The sequence below is a fragment of the Mytilus galloprovincialis genome, chromosome 13, assembly GCF_965363235.1.
Source record: "Mytilus galloprovincialis chromosome 13, xbMytGall1.hap1.1, whole genome shotgun sequence".
Lineage (NCBI taxonomy): Eukaryota > Metazoa > Mollusca > Bivalvia > Mytilida > Mytilidae > Mytilus > Mytilus galloprovincialis.
The window spans coordinates 59,138,668-59,166,535 of NC_134850.1; the positions used below are offsets into that span (position 1 = coordinate 59,138,668).

The 27,868-nt window shown below is 30.0% G+C and overlaps 1 protein-coding gene and 3 long non-coding RNA genes across 4 annotated transcripts in view; 2 read left to right on the forward strand and 2 right to left on the reverse strand.

Annotated features, from left to right (window-relative positions):
- The window catches only part of LOC143057596 (uncharacterized), a 174,247-nt gene that overhangs the window by 48,889 nt on the left and 97,490 nt on the right, over positions 1 to 27,868 (reverse strand). The gene's annotated exons all lie outside the window — the stretch shown is intronic.
- LOC143057779 (sulfotransferase 1B1-like) overlaps positions 1 to 27,868 on the forward strand; it is a 73,784-nt gene that overhangs the window by 20,044 nt on the left and 25,872 nt on the right. The gene's annotated exons all lie outside the window — the stretch shown is intronic.
- LOC143056499 (uncharacterized) lies at positions 1,599 to 15,912 on the reverse strand. Its single transcript, XR_012972378.1, has 5 exons — positions 15,803 to 15,912; positions 6,609 to 6,684; positions 5,615 to 5,677; positions 4,313 to 4,721; positions 1,599 to 3,280 (listed from the first exon to the last, which is right to left on the reverse strand). It is a non-coding gene; the product is annotated as an uncharacterized LOC143056499 (long non-coding RNA).
- On the forward strand, positions 15,888 to 26,327 carry LOC143056500 (uncharacterized). The gene is made up of 3 exons (XR_012972379.1): positions 15,888 to 15,985; positions 23,483 to 23,606; positions 25,238 to 26,327. It is a non-coding gene; the product is annotated as an uncharacterized LOC143056500 (long non-coding RNA).

A 27,868-nucleotide genomic window follows, 5' to 3' on the forward strand; every position in this document is an offset into this window, starting at 1 on the left:
CAAGCTTATTAGGTAGTTTGATTTATTGCTGTGAAATGAAAGAATTTAATTTTACAATATGTAAAAAAAAAATTATTATATAAAAATTCAGATAGGCATCTTTAATTATTTTTATAACTTTTTCAAATCAACTTGGATTATCATCAAACTATGCAGATATCTTAGATATATATCAAGCTTACTGAATCCCATTTCATTTAGTTTTTTGTTGTATTGCTGTAAAATTTAAGAATTTAAGTAATCTTGGTATAAAAGGCTAGGATTTGCAATTCGGACAAAATAGAGATAGTATACTTTAATTTTTTTAATAACTTTTTCAAATCAACTTGGATTTGCATCAAACTATGCAGCTATCTTACATATATATCAAGCTTACTGAATCCCATTTCATTTAGTTTTTTGTTGTATTGCTGTAAAATTTAAGAATTAAAGTAATCTTGGTATAAAAAGCTAGGATTTGCAATTCGGACAAAATAGAGATAGTACACTTTAATTTTTTTAATAACTTTTTCAAATCAACTTGGATTTGCATCAAACTATGCAGCTATCTTACATATATATCAAGCTTACTGAATCCCATTTCATTTAGTTTTTTGTTGTATTGCTGTAAAATTTAAGAATTAAAGTAATCTTGGTCAAAAAAGCTATAATTTGCAATTCGGACAAAATAGAGATAGTACACTTTAATTTTTTTAATAACTTTTTCAAATCAACTTGGATTTGCATCAAACTATGCAGCTATCTTACATATATATCAAGCTTACTGAATCCCATTTCATTTAGTTTTTTGTTGTATTGCTGTAAAATTTAAGAATTAAAGTAATCTTGGTCAAAAAAGCTATAATTTGCAGTTCGAACAAAATAGAGATAGTACACTTTAATTTTTTTAATAACTTTTTCAAATCAACTTGGATTTTATTAAAACTATATAGCTACCTTGGTGATCTTACTAAATCCCAGGTTGTTATGAAGTTTTAAAATATTTTTTTGTCAAATTTAATGACATGGCACTATACATGATTTAATTACATCAGTACACGTGAGTTTTACAGGTAAAAAGAAAGCCCTACTTTTCTTAAACTCGTGTATTACTTATCTAGTGAATTAAAAGCCCTGCGATTTAGATTTAACAGGATGTTGCAACTTTGAATAAATGTTATTTAGAATTTAAAACTCTCTGGTAGATGTGATCTTTTTAATAAGTTTGCCCCAAGCAGAAGGTATTGCTTTATAAATCACCACAAATCAGAAGAACTATTTTAATAATTTCTAATGTTTCATCCCTTTTTGAGATATTTATATAGTGTATATCAAAAGGAATAAAACATTAAAGAATTATATAACTATTTTATATATACTTTTTCCCAAATTATGAGAAAAGATGTATTTCTAATATCATAGCTTTTTGACCTAGGTTAATTAAATTCTTAAATTTGACAGAAATACACCAAACAAAATAACAACCTATGATTCAGTAAGATCAATATATTGCAAAGAACAGACTCTATTTTAAAAGAGTAAAATCCATTTTATTCCTTTTTATAATCTTTTTCAATGTTTACCATAAATTGAATGCAGATTTCATAAAGAAACACACATTTTTTACAACATTTCATGTTTTTATTCTTATAATTGATAAAATTTACATTTATTGTTCAGGAAATTTCCCAAAATATATGAAAGTTTCAAAATATTTGTAGTAAAGATGTATGTGACAACAAATTATTCGGGAAATGTCCCGAAATCATTCTCAACATTATTATTTATTACATATATGTTGGCAGAGCATTTTAACAAACAGATCTGAAACGCATTTCGGGAAATATCCCGACAAAAATAAACTAAGTACAACATGTATAACACAGATGTCTTCAAATATTTCGGGATTTATCCCGAAAATTCAAATGTATATGCTAGACCTCATGACTAATAATTTCTTTTCACATTTCGGGAAAAATCCCGAAAATATAAATCTAATATCAGACACACACTTGTTACATAGATTTTGTTTACCCATTTCGGGAAAAATCCCGAAATAAAATCTACAAGAAAAAATTATGCATTTTGGTTTTTTAAACATATTGGGGAAAATCCAGAAAAAAAATATCATTCAGATTTTACAACACATAATTTTGATACATTAAAAAAAGTTTTTACATAAATTTGTTTCCAACATTTGTTAAAATTCTAATTCATAAAAAACATGTTTATAACCATACTTTTCATTTCTTTAAAAAAAAAAGTAATTTCTTAGAAATAATAAGGTTACTCTATACTGCATCCCTTTTGTCATGCTTCAGTAATTCCCTAAATATAATATCAACCAAATTTGTCCCACAAAAAGGGGGGCCTATGCATCCTCTAAATCCTATTTATAAGTGGTCGATGTTAAACTGGCCTAAGCATAAACTTTAACATGTAAACAGAAAACTGCAAAAGATTGTAAGTTATAAAACCATGATTTAGGGTTCAGGATTATTAAAATCCCTAAGCACATGCATTGTCCCAAAGCTTATTCAACTGCATATAAATTATCCCTGACCTACTTTTAGTGGTTCTCCTTTAAACTGGACTAATCACAAATATTTCAGTGTAAACAAAGGAAATTTTCAAAGTCAATATGCCATTACTGAGAGGCTGGTGAGGAGGGCAATTGAGATATGTGTCCATAACACATTATACTCTGCTTCCACAATCAGATTTCCATGTTCAGTAACTTATTAGTAATTGTTTAAAAAACACTGACTTAAATGAACACTTGAAAGTACAAAGTTTCAAGTTTATTTGACCATTACATCATAGTAAACTACTGTACACAAAACCTTAACCTTCTCTACTGTTGTACATCTTGAAAACAAAATAATTGATAAAAACTAGTTTCAACTCATTATTTCAAATGCCAATGAAATTTTAAAATAGGAATGAAAAAAAACTCAAACTCAAAAATATTCAATAATGTAGCCTCATTTAATTTTCCTAATTTGCACATTTTTTTTTGTCACAGAAAATATGGAAGAACTATCTTTAATTATGTTTTTCTAAATTTCTTTGATATTCTCCACAGCAAAATATAAAAATTAAAATACCGTTCTAAAGTAAAATACATGTACTTTTAATATTACAAATACATACAATAAAATATAACTACAAATCATAGTATACATGTGAATAAATCTTCATAGCATGTGCAATGTTTGTTATATTCAGATGGAATTATTACATATTATAAATTGATCTGTTTCTTTACTGATGCCTAGCTTTCTCTTCCTTTCACTCCTGCCTATAAGAGCAAAGTAAATTAACATTCAATAAAATATAACAAAAACGTTCTATTCTGCTGAATATGCTAAAAGTAAATATTAACTGTGAAATCAACAATTTTGATTATGTTGATAGGTTGAGACTATAACCATTTGACATTTATAATAAAACTTCTTTTCCCCCCTGACCATTTTGATTGCCTTGTGTGACGTTTCACACAATCAACATGATCATAATGTACATAATGTTTTTGACATTTTTATAAATAAAGATAGTATAGCCAATAAGTTTTCAAAATTATTTAGGGTAGAGTTGTGTTCTTTTCCCTTTCTCCAATTGAATGTTACTGGCAACCTGCATTCTTTTATGTTACTTTTTTTCTTTTTACAAACACTGATCGAGATTTAAAAGGGGAGCAATATTGAGTTTGCATGTGACTTAATAAACAGATTAAAATCCTTAAAACAATATGTTTTATCTGTATGAACATTATGGATTATTTATTCCTTTTAGAGTTTTCTGAATAAATAAATGATGAATGGGTCCATGGGACACAGATTATGCCCCTGCTTGCATATAACATTTTAAAGGGTCATAAATCAAGAATGGTAAAAGTGACACACAGTACCCAAATGAGTACTTGATCTGATTTTTGTGGTAATAAGCATTGTGTTTAAATTTCAGCACATTTGGTTAAGCAAACTTAAGTTTATAGTGAACTAAAACAAATAAACAGATGCGCCATGTGAACATGATACCTCCGTCTCTTTTTCAAGAATAAAGTTCAATAACTTCTTCATAAAATTGAGAATGGAATTGGGGGAAATATGGAAACAACCTGACCAAAGTGCAGACAACAACCGAAGTCCACCAATGGGTCTTCAACACAGTGAGAAAATCATGCACTATAAGTGTTTGTCTTATTATATCTAATATTATGTACAAACATACAAGGATAAAACTTAATGACCCCTCCGCTACGACGGGGCATAACAAAATGCATATGTATATAGAGAAGCAGGACTCTTATTAAGACTGAATATTACAGTACCTTATTCTGCATTCTTTCATCTTATCCCCTGATTGCTGACATGAATGGTTCTTTATTTCTTTTACTTCCAGGCAATTTTGGTATGAAAGCACCATATTTCAAGTTAAGTGTATCCATGGTTTGTCCTGGGCGTATTTTGATAAAAATGATAAATGTTGACCGCATCTTTTGGTGTCTCTCTTGTAAAACAATAATGCAAAGCCTCTGTGTGTTGTTTAAAATTACAAATCAAAGGAATTAACCAGTAAAATAAATTGTATTATAATTTCACTTCTGAAACAATCCTGACCAGTGACTGTACAGTTTCAGCATATTTTCCTTTGTTCTTAATTTTTCTGATATTTAGCTGAAAGCAGGATCAATGAAAATCTTCATGTGCGTGGCCAACAGGTTCTTACGACCAGATAACCTGAAAAAAATTATCTGTTGAGGTCTTGACTAGTATCGTTTATTTATCCATTAATGAGATAGAGCTTTGTTAGAATATTGAAAGTTGGAAGCAGTATAATTACTTTAATACACTAAAATATGTAATAAATAAAACAAGAATGTGTCCATGGGACACAGATGTCCCTGCTTGTAAATATATCTCTAATATATATCCTTTTTCCTATTAAAAAAGTAACATATTCATGACAATATGAGAATGACGAAAGTGACTTGATCAGTGTTTGGTGTTAACAAGCATTGTGTAAACATTTCACAACACTTAATGGTTGATGCAAAGTAAAGTTAAAGTGCAGTTTGGGATTTGAACAAGTTTTCAATTACTTCAAGTTCCCGTAAATCTCTTTAATGTTTTTTTTTTTATTGCAGTACAGTAATAATCTAATGGTTCAAGAGAGCACAAAACCACGACAACAACATGTTTAATGTTTATCAAAATATCATTTTCCTTTGTTTTTTCTTAATATTATAAAACCAGAAGAAAAATAAATTTCCATATCTTGCCCTGTTAACGAGTTGTAATAAAATGTATTCATCAACATGATCAAATACACTGGATAAGAATCTGTTGGTAGTGCTCTGAGGTTAAATAATTGACTTATTTTCATAGGTTTATGACCACTGACCAGCTATAACAATAATGGCTATAGAAAGTTGAGGCTCCAATGGGCCTTTATCGCTCACCTGATATTCTCATTTACAATTGATGCATGAAATAATGCAACTGTTATACTTTTGCTTTAGTTTCAGAGATATAAGTAAACACTGCATTTTCCTTCTATTTTCTATTTTTAGCCATGTCTGCCATGTAGGTTGGCAGGGTCATCAAACACATTTAAAACTATATATACATACCCTAATGATGAGTGTGGCCAAATTTAGGTAGATTTGTCTCAGTTGTTTCAGGAGACGACTTTTCTATAAGATGAAAAAAAATTATGAAAAATTATTCATTATTTATTCCTTTCAAAATTCTCTGAATAAATAAATGTCATGATTGGGTCCATGGGACACAGATTATGCCCCACTTGCATATAACTTTTTAAAGAAAAAAAAGAAAAAAACATACAATAGATTGTATACCAATATGCGAATTAAAATATTAAGGTACAATGTAATGTATGTGCCTGTTCCAAGTCAGGAGCCTGTAATGCAGTGGTTGTCAATTGTTGAAGTGTTACATATTTTTTTTTCTTCATTTTTTGTACATAAATTAGGCCGTTAGTTTTCTTGTTTTACATTGTCATTTTGGGGCCTTTTATAGCTGACTATGCAGTATGGGCTTTGCTCATTGTTGAAGAGGGTACAGTGACCTTTAGTTTTTAATTTCTGTGTCATTTGGTCTCTTGTGGAAAGTTGTCTCATTGACAATCATACCACATCTTCTTTATATATAAAGTTAAGTACAACATTTAAAAGTGTTGACAATGGTTGATGTTAATTACATTATATTAGATTTTCTTGAGGAGAATAACTAAAATATGATTTTATTAGGGCTTGGATCTCACTAACATGTTTAATCCTGCTATCTTCTGTGCCTGTCCCAAGTCAGGAACCTGGACAATCAGTGGTTGTTGTTTGTTGCTGTGTTGCATATTTGTTTTTAGTTATTTTATTTGTATACATGTATTAATATTAAGGTCATTAGTTTGGAATTATTTTACAATTGTAATTTCAGGGCCTTTTTTATATATGACTAAGCAGTATGATCATTGCTGAAGGCTGTACTTTGACCTATATATATAGTTAACTGACCGACGGAGGGATAGGTGTAAAACAATATGCCTGTCAACTTTTTCTTACAATTTCATACATTTCCCATATCATTGACTATTTTGTCATTACTTACATCTGTCCATTATTATACTGTCTTTTAGGTCACATTGCATTTCAAGCTGATGTTCAATACTTGCACAGTTGTACACCTAGAAAAAAAATACACAAAATTAAGATAAAACAGTCTTGTGTTACTGTCACACTAGTTTAGATAGAGAGTCGTGTGAGTTTCTAACAGAAAATTTACAACACATCAATGACAAATTGAAAAAAGTAAATAAAATTATACATTTGTCATTTTCACTGTTGAGGTTACATAAGTGCATTAGCTGCCTTACTTTTACATGTTCACAAATCAGTATCCAGGAGAAGAGTAAATATATAGAGGCACTGCATCCTCCCCCTGAAATGTTGTGTTCTTAAGGGAACCAGGTGCTTTTTCCAAGTTAAGAAAGAGTTTTAAAACTATCCATGCATGTCCTCACATCTAATTTATAAAAGATGATTAAATTGATCATTGAAATATGTATCAGAGTGAGAACTACTCAATGTTCATTTTTTTTTGGGGGGGTGGGGGGGGGGGGATATTTATTACCCTAATTTAATATTACTATTGTCTGTAGAATTTTTTTATTAATGAAAAAAAAAAGAATTAGCTTAACTGATTAATCAATATTTAGGTCACAAGGCTTTTTACCCTGATGATCGAAGCTTGTCTAGAAATTGCTTCAGATTAAAAGCAAATAGAACAGTTTTGAACATTCAAAAGGTCCCAAGTACATGTAAATATTAATGACACACATTTTTGATGACCAATAATGTATGAAGAAATTTTCAAAGAACATAAAAATAAAAAACACAAAAAAAATCACATTATAAATCGAACACTGTTTCTGTTAGCGCTTTCACTGCATCCCTTACAGTTCATCAGACAGAATCGTTATCGTTACTAGTAACAACTTGTGATGTTACCTAATAGTAACGTCATGTGGTAGTTTGTATATATTACGGAATCTTATTCACAAACCGAATTTCACTTCCTATTAAAAGTCGGCTTATACAGTTAAATAAAATAACGTTCCTTGGCTTCAAGTGGAATTTTATCTTAGGTCCACATCTGAAACTAGAGGCTCTAAAGAGCCTGTGTTGCTCACCTTGCTCTATGTGCATATCATAAACGAAGGACACAGCAGAGTGATGGATTCATGACAATATTGTGTTTTGATGCTGGTGATGTGTTTGTAGATCTTACTTTACTGAACATTCTTAGTGCTTACAATTATCTAATGAACCTATGAATCTATCCCAGTAGTTAAACTATTTTGTCAAATTTTACAAGATTTACAAAATTTATGAAAATTGTTAAAAATTGACTATAAAGGGCAATAACCCCTTAAGGGGGTCGATTGACCATTTTCCATACATGTGATGGACTGTGAAACTCAGATCAGGAGAGTTGGAAATTTTGGTCAGGAGATTAGGACTCAGATCAGGAGGTTTTTTATCGACATAAATTTTGTCGTAAATGTAACCGTATGATGTTTGTTTTTTCTCCAAATTTCCATCAAATTGTTATATGTTTATAGTACCCTTATTGCCTTTCTATTTCAATGAAAATATTAAGAAGAATCTGTTTCTTGTTTTGGTTTGTTTTTGATAATTAAGTGTTCACTGCTGGCAAATAAATCATTATATATTTATTCATCTTATTTGTATAGATTTGTATTCATGTCTCCATCTCCTTATCATTGGTAACTGTATAGACACATAAGAAAGAAATATGCTATACATGTATATTTGCAACATGATAAATTCGTTAATAAGAAAAATAACAAACACTAACAATAGTATTGCATGGTTTTTAAGCATAAAGATTATGAAAGTAATATTTCTAGAAAACTTAAACAATCAAACCGTGTAAAATGTTTTGCTATCTTTAGCTAAATAAATAAAATCTAATATACTGTCATAAACAATTCTCAATCTCAAGGTTTTATTAGGAATTGAACCAAACAGGATTTTTATTCAGTCTAAAATAAAATGTACATAATGTGCATTCCTCTCACAGAAATTAGAGACAGACTTACCATCAATGACCATATAAACTTCAATTTAATCATTGAAAAGAAGTCTAGATTGCTAAAATAATTTATAAATTTATATTTTTTTATTTGTCCCAAAACATTTAAATTCATTTAATTAACATCCTTTTATAATTATTTGATTAAAATATTATTCATTTATACAGTAGTCTTTATACAATTTACATTTTTAAAAGCAAAATAACTTAAAACAGGATAAATCAAAGGGAAGTAACCAAATACACAAAGTTTTTATTACACAACGGCAGTTAGCCAGAGGTAAACAACGTTGATTACCAGTATGTTTGACACCCAAGCTGTCAATTGAAGCCATATAATTATACTTCTTTGATTTACAGGTAAAATTTAACACGGGTGTTAATTACACCTCTACGGCAGTAAGAAATTATCAAATATGGTGGCTGAAAATTTTCATTCATGAAATATTTCATCCACGGGAGTTTTTTCTACTAAATGGGAGGACGAAAGGAGACCCCTGAAAACAGGATTATTATACTCCCGTCGGGAGGTTCACATGTATGATTTTCATCATGTTGACTTATTTGTAGGTCTAACTTAGCTCTACATTATTGCTGTTTACAGTTTATCTCTATTTATAACAATATTCAAGATAATAACCAAAAGATGCAACATTTCCTTAAAATTGCCAATTCAGGAGCAGCAACCTAACAACATTTTGCATGTTTGTTACAGAAATTTCAGGGCAGATAGACCAAGACCTTTTGAAACAAATTTAACTGCGTCAGATTTGCTTAAAATGCTTTGGTTTCTGAGATTTTAGCAAAAAACTGCATTTTACCCTAGTTACAATTTTTTGCCATGTTGGCCATCTTGGTTCGCCGGATGGCATCATTCAACACATTTTTTTAAACTAGATACCCTAATGATAATTGAGGACAAGTTTGGTTAAATTTGTCTTAGTAGTTTCAGAGAAGATTTTTGTAAAAAAAAAAAATTGACAAAAATTGACTATAAAGGGTAATAACTCATTAAGGGGTCAACTGACCATTTTGGTCATGTTGACTTTTTTGTAGATCCTACTTTGCTGAACATTATTGCTGTTTACAGTTTATCTATTTCCATAATAATATTGAAGATAATAACCAAAAACGGCAAAATTTCGCTAAAATTTCCAAATCAGGGGCAGCACGACAAATTTGGACGACGGACGCCAAGTGATAAGAAAAGCTCACCTGACCTGAAAGGGATATAGTTTAAATTTTCCCTTTCCACATTGGTCAAAGTGTTCAGAACATTGAGAGTTTCTAATTGAAGGGACCTTTGTCCAGACAGCTGTTTGTGAACTCTTCCTCTATCAAATGGTTTGACCTATGTAGTTTTGATTACAAATGGGACAGGTTGCACAATAAATGATATTTTTCGGTTTAATTGCTGTGCCTGATTTCAGAGTTTTACTAAGAACTAGCATTTAGCATGTTCCACATCTGGGATCCCCCCATTTTTGTATTTCTGCCACCTTCATTCTCTGTACTGAATTTTGCTCGTGTCAGAAGTTTCTTTAGATTTGGTGCTTGTTGACGGCTCCCAATAAGTCACGATTCATCGACTAGATCTTTCATTTGCTTGATGCAGAATAGGTAAAAAAAAACTTAGCAGAATTAAAGATCAGTGACTTTTTTATTATCTCCCTTTAAAGGACACTTAGCTTTCACTGTGAAAAAGTCCTCTTATTGAATGTCAACCTTGTAGGACAGAATTTAATAGTACTTTATCATAAAAGAATGTCCAATTGAAGGACACTTTTTCACAGCATCTGACAAATTAAAATATTTACATTTTCTATAAAAAAGTGTCAAGGTGGTTGATAGTAAACAAATTAGGTATTGTTACTTAAAGACCAAACAACCTATTCATTTCTACCAGTGATTTTTCCTTAAAATTTTGTGTGAAGGTATTTCATGATTTGAGGAACAAAATGTGATGAAACAAATCGGGGGTCACCGACTTATTTTTGTCACTATAGCAACCTTAGTTTCGCGTTTCCTGAATATTATCGTAATATTTGCTTGTTATCTAAACTCTCAAAAAAATCCTTTATATCAAACCTACAAGCATAGTTCTTGTTTCACATTAAACAATAGATTTGTATCTATCAAAACAGGTTCAAGAATTTAAGACTTGTATTGTTTTGATCTTTAAAAATATGATTTATTTCATCCCTGCCAAAAATAAAAATGAAAAATGAAAAACGTTTCCAGTATTAAAAAATATCTGCCAGTGATTTATCCATACAAAATTTCAAGAAGGAAAGTGCCATGTGTATGTAATCTTCAAAATAAAGCAAAAAAAAGTGTGTGTCACCAACCTTTCAAAAAAGTTATGAGCAATTTTCATGTTTTTTTTCTCGTTTGTTTTGAAGAAAAGAGTTGTCTTTCTTTAGAACATTGCATCTGATGTCATAGTACAAACTTTTCTTGCTGGCCCACTATTTGAAAAAAATCGCAAATTGGACTTTTGAAACTCACAGTTAAATTTCCAAGAATAGCAAATATATTCACCTACTTTATCATCCGGTTATACAAGAGATTAAATGCATGTATCAGTATCAGATCTTATGATGCTGTTGCCGCATAATATTTACCTTCAGAAACACCATCCGTTGGAATGAAAAATTGTTTGAAATAACCTTTCACGCCGCTTTTGTTTTTTTTCGTGTCAATTTTAGAAGTCTGCCATAATGAACTTATTCGCTACTGTTGACAGACGGACACACAAAATCATGAACGAACGTCTTTATACCATTACTTTTCCTGACTCAGACAAACTTAATTATTGCATCAAGTTTGTGATTCATTATTTCTGAATATTTAACAGTCAGGGGACTTACTTAAATGAGTGATTTTCTAAATCACTGATTAAAGTAACATTATTTCCATAAAGATTGGAAGTAAGAGTTGTCTTTCTTTAATAATCACCTATTTAAGTAGTACAAATTAATCACTAAAAGAAGTGATTTAATTTTATTATAGCTTTAAATATAGAATACTAATGATCCAGGGACTAATTATGTTTCTAAAATTATCAGAACCAACATCTGTTTTGTCTAAGATGACCAGGTCATTTCAGGTGATGACCTTGTACTGAATCTAGGATAATGACATTAAGATCTCTTGTTTAAGTATCATACCTCAATTTCCTTCCCAAAAATCACTTATTTAAGTATCATTATTTTAATAACCCCCACTAATTTCAACTGTCCCCTAACAGTGAAATTTTTATCACCAACAGTAGAATTTTATTACATAATCTGAAAGATGAAACCTTGAACTTCACAGGAAAAATACTCCCACTGCTGGGAAAAATCTGTTAAGAAAGTATCAGTTCATTATGTAAAGCCATTATTATAGCAATTTTTAAACTAAAATAGAATTTGCAGATAAATGATAGCATCAAAGGCATAAACCTTGCTACATAAAAGAAGCAAACAGTTCATTTTTTCCAAGTTTATTAATGAAAAGATATTATTTAAACCTATGTCACAGTTTAAAATTTTGGTAAAACTTCAAAATCACAATTTGTGACAAAACTTCAAATTTGCTACTCAAATAAGTGATTTAAAAATCACTTATTTCAGTATTTAGTCCCCTGACTGTTTAAGATATAAGGAAATTAAAATTATAGTATAATATATGAATTAAAGTTTTTTATTCTAAAATGTTATAAATCTATCATAAAATACAATCCCTGTTATTACTATCTCAAGTGTTTTGAATAAACGGGACAGTAAATATAAAATACAAAAAAGTTTTTAATTCAAAAATTATTTTTAGAAATAATTTTCCGTTGAAAACTACAAAGTAAGATTTCTCCAACAGGATAAAATATTATAAATCTAAATTGCTCATTTTGGAAATTTAAACAAAGATTGTTGCCAGCATTTAAAATCAAAATTTGTTTTCAATCTTTCCGGTCAGAGTTGAAGCTAAATGAAAAGGAGAGATTTAATGTTGGATATTATTCTTGGAGCAATTCTTTTTGTCTTAAGTTAAATTTATAACTATTTAGTTTTTACCACCGACAATTTTGATTTTATTTCACATTCCCTGAGTATTAATTTTATTATTATGTTTTGCCTTACAGCTAATTTCCTAATGCATGTAGGGTAAAACTTTGGTTGGCCTCCTTGCTTTGTTTGTTTAAATGTTTATACAAGCTTTGTAATTAAGATTGACATCTTCATATATAGGTATGTAAACCTGTATATATATATGATATTACAATTCAATTGGACATTATCAAAAAATAATTAAACAAAATATACAAACAAAGAAAGCAAGCTAACCAAAGTGTTGATATACATAAATTAGGTAATTAGCTTCAGTGAGATCAGGGGAAATGTTTGTCATATCTCCTTTAGACAATTTGTAATGAAACAAATGACAAACGACAATGACCCTTTGTCATAATTTTATTTTTACTATAAGATTTTGTGAAATAAGCAGTATAAATAAATTTTAACTTCATTGCAAGATCGGACATTATTTTACGAGAATCATCCAGACATTAGTTCCATGCATACCTGGCCAGTATGTCAAAACATCTAGGAATATCATTGTTTATCTGAATACTCAATTTTTGAAAATTGTGACATAAAATTAGAAGGATCATATCATAAGGAACATTGTGTATTAAGTTTTAAGTTGATAGGACTTCAATTTCATAAAAAACTGCCTTGACCAAAAACTTCAACCTAAAGCGGGACAGACGGAGGAACGGACGCACAGACCAGGAAACATAAGGTTCATAAATGTTGCTGAAAAAGAACTTTCACCTATCTAATTAACATGTACACAATTGGAGAAAATGAAAGACAAAATCTACGCAAGTGAAAGATAAAAAAAAGAAATGCCGATTGGCACAAATACAAGACAAATATGCATGTGAAATAATAAAAAAAATGATATGCAGATCGGCGAAAATGCAGAAAGTCGAGATCAAAATTTATATTTGATTATTTTTATTAGAACGAAGGTCAAATATAGTGTAGTATCTTTTGTGTCCATTTGTGTTAAATTTTACATAAGACTAGAACACACCCAATAAATCGCTGGTCCCTGACTAAAATAAAGTATATAACTATGTGTAAGCCTTATTTTAGCCTGGATATTTAGTTATCTGATAAAGTCATGCTGATTATAAGATGCACAGTTTTCTCTACTTTCAAAATCTTTCTGTTAGAAACCGTCGACCAGGAACTTATCAATTATTGGTACTATTAACTATTTGAAAAACAAAAGAGCCTGGAATGGAGTAATTTTTTATCAACAGCATTGTCCAATATTAATTATAAATAAAGTCGAATTCTTGGTTTTGCTGTTTTGCATCATGCCGGCTAACAAATTGTAAACTGAACCTATACGCCTTATTTTAAGTCTAGGATTTTAGTATTCATATTATCATCTTTTAAAGTCATACTGATTAAAATACTACAATAGGAAACAATGTGATAGAATTTAGTATTGTTAACCTTGTGATTATGACCCTTGTATATATATAGCAAATCCTAAATACACCGTTTGGTGGTGTGCCTGTCAGATGCAGAACGTACAGATAAGGTATAGGTAAAAGGTGAATATACTATTGGTATTGGTATTGGAACTTGTTAATTATTTACAATATTAATTATGTGGAAAACAAAAGGGTCTGGAGTGGTGTAACTTTTAATCAACACCATTGTCCTATATTAGCTATATATAAAGTTGAATTCTTTGATTTGACGTTTTTATCCCATGCCGGCTGACAAATTGGACCTCGTTATTTTAGTATTATAGATATCAGCATAACAAAAAATGAAACATCTGAGTGGATTGAGTCTCCAAAACACATTTTATGAGAATTATTTTACTTGAAATTGATTTTGTTTTTTGTTTGTTTTTTTTTTTTTGGGGGGGGGGGGGCTGGAGGGTGTGCTTTTTCTCCTTATTTCTTATATTCTGCTATGATAGAACATTTTCCTAGGAAATACTTAAATAAATATATGTTTATAAGTTAATGAAATTATTTTTAATGCTGTAACGACAAATTATTCTTTAAAAGAGAAGCCTTTTATGTCCCTCTCTGGAATGCTGCGTAAATTTAATTTTGACGTAAGGACTTATTGAAACCTCCATGGAGACAGTATACTTATATATGGATTGTTCATTCTGCTTAAATACTTCAGTTACTCATTTCTGATAACATTTCTATCATAAATGAGTGAAAGTTACCCCATTACTTTTACTTATTGACCTGAAAAGTTAAAATTTTAAGGAAATTAGAGGTATAAATTTATTGGTCCACACTATATTTTATCTTGATGCGACTTGGTTTGGATTTGTTGAAGAAATTTTGCTCGAATCGCTGTAGATGTCGTCTTTCATTATGCTAGATTTTTCTCAAACTATTGAACTCTGGTTATGACAAAACTTAACAGAAATGCTTGAAATAACCAGTATTACAAAGGAAAAAAAGTCACATTCAGTTTATTAAACAATAATCAGATAATGTCTTCTTTAAATTTAGTCCTATAACAATTCTTCCTTTTTTTATATCTTCATTCCAGGCAGGGATAGGGGAAACCAACTATCATTTTTGCATGGCCTGATCTGGACAAATAGAAAATAGGGATTGTATGCAAGTAAAGCTTAGATTTATGTAAAAAAAAATATGAGACTTTTACTTAGTTTGATCTATTACAGATTTTCATTGTGATTAAGTCACTAATACAAGTATGATATGTTCATGCCAGCATAATCATTTGTTGTTTACAAAGAGTCCTACACAACTTTAATTTGATTACAATCAAAAGTCAAGAACACCCTGGACCCAAAGCCAAAGGTGCACTTGAATGGGTCTATAATATTATTTCATGTATTTGGTAGATTGATTTATAAATGAATAACTTTATTTCTGAATTTTAAATTGGTTTTTTTTAAACTGTGTAAGATAAATAATTGCTCCATCTAATAAGCATTGACCAGTTGACATTATTGTGGTCAAACAAATGACAAAAAAATATTCTGAATGATGAATCCAGATTTTCCCCATACCTGTCACTATCAGGTAACCTGAGGATTCCCAAAACCGAAGTGGTTCGTCTGAAAAAGGTGGAATTTACAGAATAGGCGACGGGTAACAGGTCTGTGGATAGAACAAACATCCTCACCTTCAGACTGGTAAAGTTCAACTTCTACAACAGTCCAGACAGAATAACGTCTGTTATCCAATGTAGCTATGCAATCTGGGAACCAGTTCAGGTAAGACCTTGAACTTGAAGATGCAGAGCTTTGCTTGTCGGTACGACAGCAGCCTGTTGTTGAAGTGATTTCAATATATATGGTCCTATATGGTAAACATTTAGTTAAAACAAGTGTGAGAGCATTATTTACGTTTAAAGAAGGACTGGGTGTTTCGTTTTGTCCTTCTTTTTTTTTTGGGGGGGGGGGGGGGGGGGAGGGGATGGAATGGAATGGGATGGGATAATGGGTCTATATATTTAGATAAGGGTAGTCCAAATAAACCCCATTTTTTTTGCCGATCAATGCATTTGAATGGGGACATATAGTTGGAACATCCTCCCACCTATGTCCTGGGTTGGGACCCCCCGCTTTCAAAATGGCTGGATCCGCCCCTGCTTCTTGTATAATTTTATATTAACTTTATGTTTTACATTGTGTACTTGATATTCCCGATTTAGTATACACATTTATGATATAATTGGTTTACAGCTTTTAAAAAAGTATTTCTTGACGATCCCTGCCAATTTAAGAGTTTGAATTTTATTTGAAAAATACTGAGCACGCAAAATAAGCATTTGAAAATCACGATGCACATAAATTTAAATTAGCAGAATACATTGCACGAGGCACCTGAGTCTTTTAAGACTGAACAGAGGCGGATTTAGGGGGGGGCAGGGTGCCCAGGCCCCCCCCCTTTTTTAGAAAATATTTGGTTGGTTATATAGGGAATCACTGAAGCATGACGGAATCCCCCCCCCCCCTTTGGGCAGACAGTGGCCGGCCCCCTCTTATGAAAATATTTAGATTCCTCACTGCTGAACGTCAAATTAAAAAGTTAAAACATGTTGAACGTAAAATAAAAACACAGGTTGCAAGGTGAAAGGTATAGATAACGGACCTACCATTTGGTTTTTAAGGGGGGGGGGGAGAGAGGGTAGGATGAAAAATTTTGTCCTGCATTCTATTAGTTGTTATGTATTTTTCACTCTGCCATTTTTTACATACATATAAATAGATCTTAATTTGATAGTCAGATCCTGCCTTTTTTTGGCAAAGTGTCTCATCCCCTATTTTAATCATTTTTGTTAATTCTCCAAACTCCTGTCCTGGCCTTTTTCAAATTTCATCCTGATTTTTTCATATTATAGTCTACATGTAGTTGCATAATGTTATTATTACTAAAACCTCAGTCTATATCAAAAACTTCATATTGTCTGAGGGTCTGGATGGGGGTTCTGTTATTCTGTAAACATTTAATTTTCACCCCTTTTTTCTCTAATCTTCAAAAAATTAACCCTTTTTTCTCTAATCTTCATTATTTTTGCCCTTTATTCTCTAATCTTAATTTTTTAAGGGCATTATTCTTTAATCATTTAACCACATCCAAACCCTCTTGTATATGTTCCAGACCATATGAGTATTTGAACCGTACACCTATATTCGTGTGGTGGGACCGTATGTGTACGGTCAGACCAATATATATGAGTATACTAATACAGTCTAGTTAGGACTAACTGGCCCTTTATGTATTTTGACCCTAGGGGTTAATTTTTGACAAACATGCAGGGGCGGATGCAGGAATTTTCGAAAGGGGGGGGTGCTAACCCAGGGCAAAGGGGGGGTGCAGGGGGTGCAAAACATATGTCCCGATACAAATGCATTGATCGGCAAAAATAAAGGGGGGGTGCGCACCCCCGGAACCCCCCCCCCCCCCTGGATCCGCCACTGAACATGTATCAAAATCTGTTATTGAATATATATATGCAAACATAAAAATTAATATTATGAAAATTAGATGAATGGAGTGAAATATATATATCATCATATCACTAACCCTAATAATCTGGAAACAACTACATTGTATTATTAGAGTAACAAAGCTACCTTATTTATTCTTTGCACTAGTTTTTGACACATTTTTATTATATTTTCTCTATGTGTTTTCAAGGGATTTTTTTTATAGTTTTTGTCATGTATCGATCTGTGGAGATTTTGTAGAAAAGTTCCTAAATATTCTAAAATATTTTCTTCCAACATTATGTTTATTCTGATAACTTCAATTTCAGCCTCTGATGTATTAACTGACATGCTAAATGTACAGGAGCTTAACAGAATAAAGCTGTGATTAATATAATGATACTGTTCCACAACATTTTAGGGTCAGAGAAATTTTATGCTTGATTGGGAGCAATTATTTGTTGTCACTTAAACTGAAGAAATTTATTGCTTTTAATTAATTGACCATGTGCAGCTGGTAAGCACATAATCAGCTGATTTACTAAAACAACATTGATTACCTTGAATATTATAATGGATAGAGATAAATTATAAACAGCAATAAGGTTCAGCAAAGTAAGATCTACAAGTAGGACAACATGACCAAAATGGTCAATTGACCCCTCAAGGAACTTTATATTTTATTTAAAGAATTTTTCGTAAATTTTTGTAATCTGGAACTACTGGTCCAAATACATGTACATGGAATATATATGAAATAGATTCAAAGGAGTAGGGGCAATAAAGGTCATTTTTTTTCGTCCAATTTTGCTTATTATCTTGAAAACTATAATAATAGATAGAGAGAAACTTTGAAATGCAAAAATGACCAGAAAAATACTCTTTTGTGTTTGAACTTGAAGCAAGAGCTAAATAAGATCATAAAGATAGAGAGAAACTAAACAGACTTCATTGATCAGCAATATAGTTACGTACAATACAATTTTTTTTTAGTAAAGAACACGATGTATTAAAAAAACATACAGTTATTTCAAGGCATTAAATACATTTGTATATAGTCATAATATGCATTAATTAGGGAATGATGTGTTACTGTTAAACTTCAAACCCACTGTTGTTGAACTTTTAAGAAATATTTGATAGAGACTTGTTGACATTATCTTTTTATATTAGATTACTGTATCTAAACTTCAAAGTGTAATTTTTAAAATAACTTGCCATTTTCTTCTTTGAACATGTTGAACTGTTTTCTTTCACTGCATGGTTCTTCACAAAATCACCACAAAAACAATATTGTAATAAATTGAAGATAGTTATAAGATGTGTATTCTTGATGAATTTCAAACTACATTTTATTTTGCTCTACACATTTTATGATGTCCAAGTAATGAGGTCTGACATCAATATGAATCCATATAGTAACCAATGAAATAAAAGAGAAATTCATTTTATGTCTTCCTAGATCTTTGGATAAAAACAGGCCACATTTACTTTTACATGTTGTGTGTATTGTACTTAAATATAAAAACACCAGTAAATGTTATACATACATGTATATATCATTTATATACTCTCACCGCATTCAATGTCATTGATTCAATGGACTTAATTAAGTATAATGGGAATAGGTCTATTAGTGTAAATAAAAGTGAAATAATTAGAAGGATGTTAGTATTGTATTTCACAATGACCATGATGACATACAGGAATAGAATTTTGAAAATTGTATTGTAAGTAATAATTTCATACTTAATGCGAATTATAATTATGATAATTGTATTTTTTTTTTTTTGTGTATGGTCTCCTTAAAGTTTTATTTTGAGGAGGATTAAGGGGGATGGGGCAAATGGGCCCGGGCATTCCCTTTTTGATAAAATTTTGTTCGATTAATCTATTTAGGGATCAAATCACTGAAGCATGATTTGTACGGGTCCCTTTAAAAAAATTCTGGATTTGCCACAGGCATACAGAAATTAAGGATGTTTTATAATTTTAAGAAATTCTAATATATATCAATTAAAAAATATATATATATATATATGCATTAGTGATAAATTTAATAATCGTGTCACCTAAGGATATTTGCCTATAGATGTTTTATGTCCCACCTTTGGGCATTATGCTTTCTAATGAGTCATGAGTATGAGTCTGTTCCTCCATCTATCTGTCTGGCTTCAAGTTTTTGATGAAGTTGAAGTCCAATCAACTTGAAACTTAGTACATGTTCCCTATGATATGATCTTTCTTATTTTATTATCCAATTAGAGTTTTGCCCCCAATTTCATGGTCCTCTAAACATATAAAAATGATAGTGCTAGTGGGTCATCTGTTCACTATGGACACATTATTGTTATTGATTTAAATGCAAAGTATTAAGAATAAGTTTCTGAATTTCTCCAGTTGATAATTCCCTACAACATGTACAATTTAAAATTCAAGAATTTTGTACAAGTATGTACCACTTGAAAGTATATTTGACATGGATGAGAGTTTAGATGGGGTTTACAAATTAGAGAATAACAGGCAAAATGTACAGAATAAAGGTAAAAAACAAAATAATAGGGAAAAGAAAGAAAACTAAACATTTGCTAAAACTAAATAAATATTAGAAAATTTAACAGGGTGCTGAAATAAAATATAAAAATAGAGATTAAAGAAAAACAATTTAATATACATGTCTTAAAGAATAAAGATACATGTATACAGAACCCCTATCTAGACCTTAATAAATCAAGCCATATAAACACATAAATGACAAATACTCTGATAATTGTGATTAGGTCAGACAGGAGTTTGTCTGCAAAAGACTCATAAGTAACTCGATCTCCAATAAAAAAAAAAATGAAAGGCCAAATAATTCACAAAATTAAAAACTTTGATAATCAAGAGAAAAACTGAGAAAGACATTATATATCTATGATTCATACATAAAATACAAAACTCAGAACCTGAAATTGAAAAATTATAAACAGTCAGGGGCGTTACTTTAATAAGTAGTTTTTTCACGTTACTTATATAAGTAATTTTTGTTTTTGAAAATAATAAGATTACTTAATCATGTTAATAGAGTTATTTTAAATTTGAATAGAAGCATAGATTAAATGTAGTTTGAATGAGATTTTATATAATTTTATATGATAAAATAAAGAATTTATTAGATTGGAGAGGAGTATGGAGATAAAGGTTTATAATGACAAAAACATTACTTGAATAAGTTATTTTATACATTTTAATTTTTTTTAGTAATAACACTTATTTAAGAAACACATGTAGTTGATTTGGGTTAGCAGTTATAAATAACTTGAAATCTTAATTAGTTCACAAGTATGTTAACTTTCTATTTATACCAGTCTACCTTCAAGATTTTGGAGGAAATTGATAATTTAATAGTCCCTGAAGAGACCAATCTAAATTTACCCAGAAGTATCAATATGAAAGATAAGTGATAATTAAGTGCATCAGCAAGTAAATTAGTGTTTCAGAAGAAATTTATATTTCATGTGGAAAATAACCAGATGACTGTGAAAATTTGTTAAAGCTAGTAAAATCTGCATTTTTGGACACCTTTAAAAATAATATTTAGAAAAGTTACCTAATATATAAGTAGTATTGAACATAGCCTGGTTTTCAACATAACTTATATAGGCAGTTTTAAATGTTACTTGTTAAATAATGCCCCCGACTTATGATTTTTTGTTTGTTTGTCAAAAGTTTTTTTTCTATTTAGCTCACCTGACCTAAGAGGCCATGTGAGCTTTTGCCATCCCTTGGCATTAATTGTTGAATCATCCATTAATGTCTGGTGTACACTTTTTCATAGATCTTCTCTTCTGAAACTACTGTAATTAATTAATTTTAACCAAACTTTGGCTAAATGATCCTTAGGGTATCTAGTATATATTTTGTAATTTTTAGCTCAGTGAGGCCCGAAGGGCCAGATGTGAGCTTACGCCATCACTTGGCGTCCTATGTCATGTATGTCGTCGTAAACTATTTAAAAAATCTTCTCCTCTGAAACTACTGGGCCAAATACATGTACCTTCAAACTTTAACTAAATGTTCCTAAGGGTATCTAGTTTATAAATTGTATCCGAAGTTTTGATCCATTGACAAACATGGATGCCATGGCTAAAAATAGAACATACTGGTCAAATGCAGTTTTGTTAATTGGCCCCTTAAGGAGTTATTGCCCTTTAAAGTCAATTTTACACAATTTGTTGATCAAGTTTGCTAATTATATATAACATTTAAAAATCTTCTCTGAAATACAGATGAGCGATTAAGGCTCTTGAGAGCCTCTTGTTATCTTGTCCTTTAATTAAGAAACACTGCATAGTTTGGTAAAAAACAATAACTTTAATATTTAACATAGCATTTCAAGATTAATCTGCCTTTAAAATTAAGACCAATCTTGAAAACCCTTGGCTATTTGAAGTTATTGCTCCTGCAATAGCAAGTTCCCACAATTTATATATGTTATATACATTTATATGTTCTTGTTAACAATGATTGTCATATTGAAAACAATTATAGATATCATAAAGATAAATTTAAAACAGCAGAATTGTAGTGTGGATCCTTATATGAGTTATTGCCCTTGAAAGACAAAATTTTAGCAGAATTTCAAGTTTCATGCAGGAAGTATGATAGATGTAGAGACATTTATTTATGTTCAGCTAAGTTAAAGATCTGCGAATAAGCTTACATCATAACCAAAATAGTTAATTGATCCTTTATAGGATTTTTTGTCCTTAAGAAATTATTTTACCAAAAGTTATGTTTTTTTGCAGATAATAATAGAAAGAAGGAATTTTAATTTTTTTTTAAGTGATAAATATGTTCAGCAAAGTAAGATCTGGGAATAGGACTTGTATTATTTAAATTGCCAATTGATCCTTCAAAGCTGTTATTGCCCTTGAAAGAATATATTACCAAATATTTTTTTCTTCGGTTTTTTGATTTTTGATTTTTTTTTTTATGGAAGTATTATATTTCATTTTTCTTCCAATGGTCGAATATAGAAAAGCAGAAATTTAAGTGACCACACCAATTATAGGGGCCATTGGCGATTGGGCCCCTGCTAATTTAAGTTTTTCATAGTAAAGAAGTGTCTTCATCAGAATTACAGTTTACATGTGTTGTTTACATTAATGTCATTAATTAGTTCTGCACAGTTAAATGTTAGAAGGAACTCTTTAGTTCACATAAATTCTTTTATAGCTGTTTAACTAATTCACCAATGTTTCTATTTCTTTTGAATCCTATTGATAGGTTTTTATTGAATTTGTCACCTATTGTAGAATCTATTTTGATAAGATTCCCGGTATTTCCTGAATATTGTTTGAAGTTTTCTGCTTAAGAATTCGATTGATTATTCGTAATGAATGATATATTTTATCTATTTTCAACTTTGTTCTTTTTCTAGACATAAATTCATAGAAATTGATCCAATATCCACCTATTTAGGTGAAAATCCTAACTCTGTCCTGATTTCATAGACAGAATTTCATTGAAATTAATCTAATATCTATCTATCCATTAGTGCATATCACAATTTTAAATTAAATAAATGTGCCTTCAAGTAGTTCATGTGTAAAAAAAAAAATGCTAAGGATAATGCTGTGGATTGATTTAAATTTTGTGGTCACATGTATCAATTTTCGTGGATTAGAGAAATTTTGTATTTGTTTTGTTTGGTTTTTTCATAGTCTGTATACAACTCGATGGCAAATTTATAATTCGTTTAACATTTAAATTCGTGATTCAGCTGTTTCAATGAAAACCACGAAAATTGGTATCCCATGAATAATAATGAATCCACATTGAACATTTTCAGCATGAAGGTTTATGCCATTCTGTTCTTATTTCAGATTGACATATCTGTAGGACATGCAGTTCGCCTAGACAAATAGGAAGAGAAAGGTCTTTGATTCTGAGTTCTCTGTGAAGTTCAAGGTCTTTTTTAGTCTAAATTATAATGGGAAGATGTGAACGGTAAGTTTGAAAGTTTGTAATTGTGCAAAAATATGTTATTTTTAACAAAATGTGCTGTTTCACAAATAAAATCCTCTGTCTCTTAGACACTTATGTAGCAATAAGGCCACTATATTGGTATATGAAATGATTGTAAGCTGTATTTGCTTGACTGGTTAAACTGACCATGCCTTCATTTTCATGGATCAAGTTTATGTGAAATTATTAAAAAAAAAGCGACAAATTTTCAATCATAAGTAAAGCAGGCTTAGTTGTTAATTTATGTGTCATTTGGGCTCTTGTGGAGAGTAAATGTCTCATTGGCAATAATGAATTATACCACATCTTTTTTATATGACATTTGAATGTTGCATTTATATATATATATTATATACGTATTGCAATCACTCATTAGCTGGCCAATTGTTTATTAGCATCCATGTTCACAAATAACTACATTTGTGCAATAATGGGATGATTTGGTGGCACCATGTACTTTAACTGTTCTAGAGTAATGCCCTTTACAAACAAACAAAAGTGCTGAATTTTGTTTCCATTTTCTAACTTTTATAAGTTTGCCTCTGAACCAAATGCTATGAAATCAATACACAGCAATGCTTATTACCACAAAATACAGATCAAGTATGTATTAAGGGGTTGGTGTCACTTAACTGTTCTGTAGTTATGCCCCTTTACAAATGAAAAATATACTTATATTTACAGTTTCCGTTCTCTAACTTTGATTTGCCTCAACTAAATGCAATTAAACTTATACACAATGCTTGTTACCACAAAATACAGATCAAGTTTGAATTTTAAGGGGGTCACTTTAACCGTTCTAGAATTATGCCCCTTCACAAATTGAATGATTGCTGAAATTTTAATTTCCATTCACTTACTTTAATTAACTTGCCTCAACCAAATGCTATGACATGTATGAATAATTGTACACAATATTTATTACCACAAAATACAGATCAAGTTTGACTTTTGAGGTTGTCACTAAATTTTTAAGAGTTATGTCCCTTTGAAAATGGAAAAGTTGCTGGATTTGTGTTTCCTTTCTTTAAATTAAGTTTGCATAAACTAAATTTTATGAAACTTATACACAATACCTATTACCACTAAATCAGATCAAGTGTTTTCGGTAGAGTCACTTTTACTGTTCTTCAATTCTGTCCTTTTATAACTTTATATGATATGCAAGGAGGGGCATCATCTGTGATCCATTGATACATTCCCCATTTAATTTTTTGTTAAACATCAATTTTTTAATTTTTTGGTTGTCAGAGCCGATTAATGCCCCATTTGTTTGTAGGTAAGAATTGGTAAAGTAACACACACACATATATATATCAAAAAATGAAAACACCAGATTAGAAAAAAAAGATGCAGTATGATTGCTAAGGAAACAAAGTCTGCCATAATAATTATAAGAACAAAATTTAAACATCATCAGAGTATTAAGGCTTCAATTATTGAAGAAAACAAATGACATACAGTAAGCTATGAAAGACATGTGATAACAAATTCATCTATTATCATGATTATAAGACAGAACAAAATATGTCAGGGGGGGGGGGGGGAATCATGAATATTAATATGCCTGAAGGACTTTAGAATATTGAACTTGAATTGACTTTTCTTTGTAGGATACAAAGAAATCTTGGAGGACAAATTGGTGCGAGTCTTAAAAGACACAGATTTGAAGATAAATGAAAGAAAAAGAATGACAAACATAGTTTAAAGGACTGCAGACTTCCTGATATCTTTCAAACTGTTCTTTTGGTATACATGGTATAAATGTAATATTGCAATATCATTTTATTTGTATAGGTATACATCCTGTAAATCTTGTTGGTGCCTTTTAGCTCTTTAAATGCAACCACTATTTAGTAAACATTGTCATGATTGTTGTTCTATATGTGAGCTTATTAGTTAACTAGAGCATAGTAATTGCATATATATGCAATCTTAGTCTTTTTAATTCAGAAATAATTTTTAAAACAAGTTATTCTAATCAGACTAATGGAATTTTATTTTGTATGTTTAACCTGTTATATGCACTTTGTCAAATTTAGCATGTTGCAAATGTGATGCAATAGAGAGCAACCTTTATATTTCTTAGAAAATGCTTTTTCTGAACTGTAATGAAAAGTATGGTTATACATACATGACATAATATCCAAAAAAAAAATTTGAAGTGAGACATATGTTTTATGAATATTTCAATAAATGTTAGAAACAAGTTTACATAAAAAATTTCTTATGTATCAAAATTCTGTGTTGTAAAATCTCAAAGATTTTTTTTTTCTGGACTTTTCTCAAAATGTTTAATAAATCAAAATGCGTAATTTTTGCTTGTAGATTTTATTTCGGGATTTTTCCCGAAATGGGTAAAAAAAATCTATGCACCAAGTGTGTGCCTGACATTAGATTTATATTTCGGGATTTTTCCCGAAATGTGAAAAGAAATTATTAGTCATGAGGTATAGCATATACATTTGATTTTTCGGGATAAATCCCGAAAATATTTGAAGACATCTGTGTTATGCATTTTGTAATTAGTTTATTTTTGTCAGGATATTTCCCAAAATGTGTTTCAGATCTGTTTGATCAAACGCTTTGCCAACATATATGTCATAAAATTTAATGTTGAAAATGATTTCGGGATTTTTCCCGAAATGTTGAAAGAAATTATTAGTCATGAGACCTAGCATATACATTTGATTTTTCGGGATAAATCCCAAAAATATTTAGCGTCTGTGTTATACATTTTGTAATTAGTTTATTTTTGTCTCCCGAAATGTGTTTCAGATCTGTTTGTTCAAACACTTTGCCAATATATATGTCATAAAATTTAATGTTGAAAATGATTTCGGGACATTTCCCGAATAAATAGTTGTCATATATACATCTTTACTACAAATATTTTAAAACTTTCATATATTTTGGGAAATTTCCCAAACATTTAATGCAAGTTTTATCAATTATAAGAATAAAAACATGGAATGTTGTAAAAAATGTGTGTTTCTTTATGAAATCTGCATTCAATTTATGGTAAACATTGAAAAAGATTATAAAAAGGAATAAAATGGATTTTACTCTTTTAAAATAGAGTCTGTTAAAGATATTTGTAGAGTTTGATGAAAATCTAAGTTGATTTGAAAAAGTTAAGAAAAAAATTAAAGTGTACCATCTCTATTTTGTGAAAACTGCAAATCCTAGCTTTTTTTTACCTAGATTAAATTAATTCTTAAATTTGACAGCAATACAACAAATTTAACAACCTGGGATTCAGTAAGATGAATACATCACCAAGGTAGCTATATAGTTTCAATAAAATCCAAGTTGAATTTAAAAAGTTATAAAAAAAATTAAAGTGTACTATCTCTATTTTGTTCGAACTGCAAATTCTAGCTTTTTTGACCAAGATTACTTTATTTTTTAAATTTTACAGCAATACAACAAAAAACTAAATGAAATGGGAATCTAGTAAGCTTGATATATATGTAAGATAGCTGCATAGTTTGATGAAAATCCAAGTTGATTTGAAAAAGTTATTAAACAAATTTAAGTGTACTATCTCTATTTTGTCCGAATTGCAAATCCCAGCTTTTTTTACCAAGATTACTTTATTTTTAAATTTTACAGCAATACAACAAAAAACTAAATGAAATGGAATTCAGTAAGCTTGATATATATGTAAGATAGCTGCATAGTGTGATGCAAATCCAAGTTGATTTGAAAAAGTTATTAAAAAAATTCAAGTGTACTATCTCTATTTTGTCCGTATTGCAAATCCTAGCTTTTTATACCAAGATTACTTTAATTCTTAAATTTTACAGCAATACAACAAAAAACTAAATGAAATGGGATTCAGTAAGCTTGATATATATGTAAGATAGCTTCATAGTTTGATGCAAATCCAAGTTGATTTGAAAAAGTTATTAAAAAAATTAAAGTGTACTACATTGTATCTCTATTTTGTCCGAATTGCAAATCCTAGCTTTTTATACCAAGATTACTTTAATTCTTAAATTTTACAGCAATACAACAAAAAACTAAATGAAATGGGATTCAGTAAGCTTGATATATATCTAAGATATCTGCATAGTTTGATGATAATCCAAGTTGATTTGAAAAAGTTATAATATAATAATTTTTTTTTTACATATTGTAAAATTAAATTCTTTCATTTCACAGCAATAAATCAAACTACCTAATAAGCTTGAATTTTGTAAGATCAATATTTAATTTAGTTAGACGGGCTGATTTACACC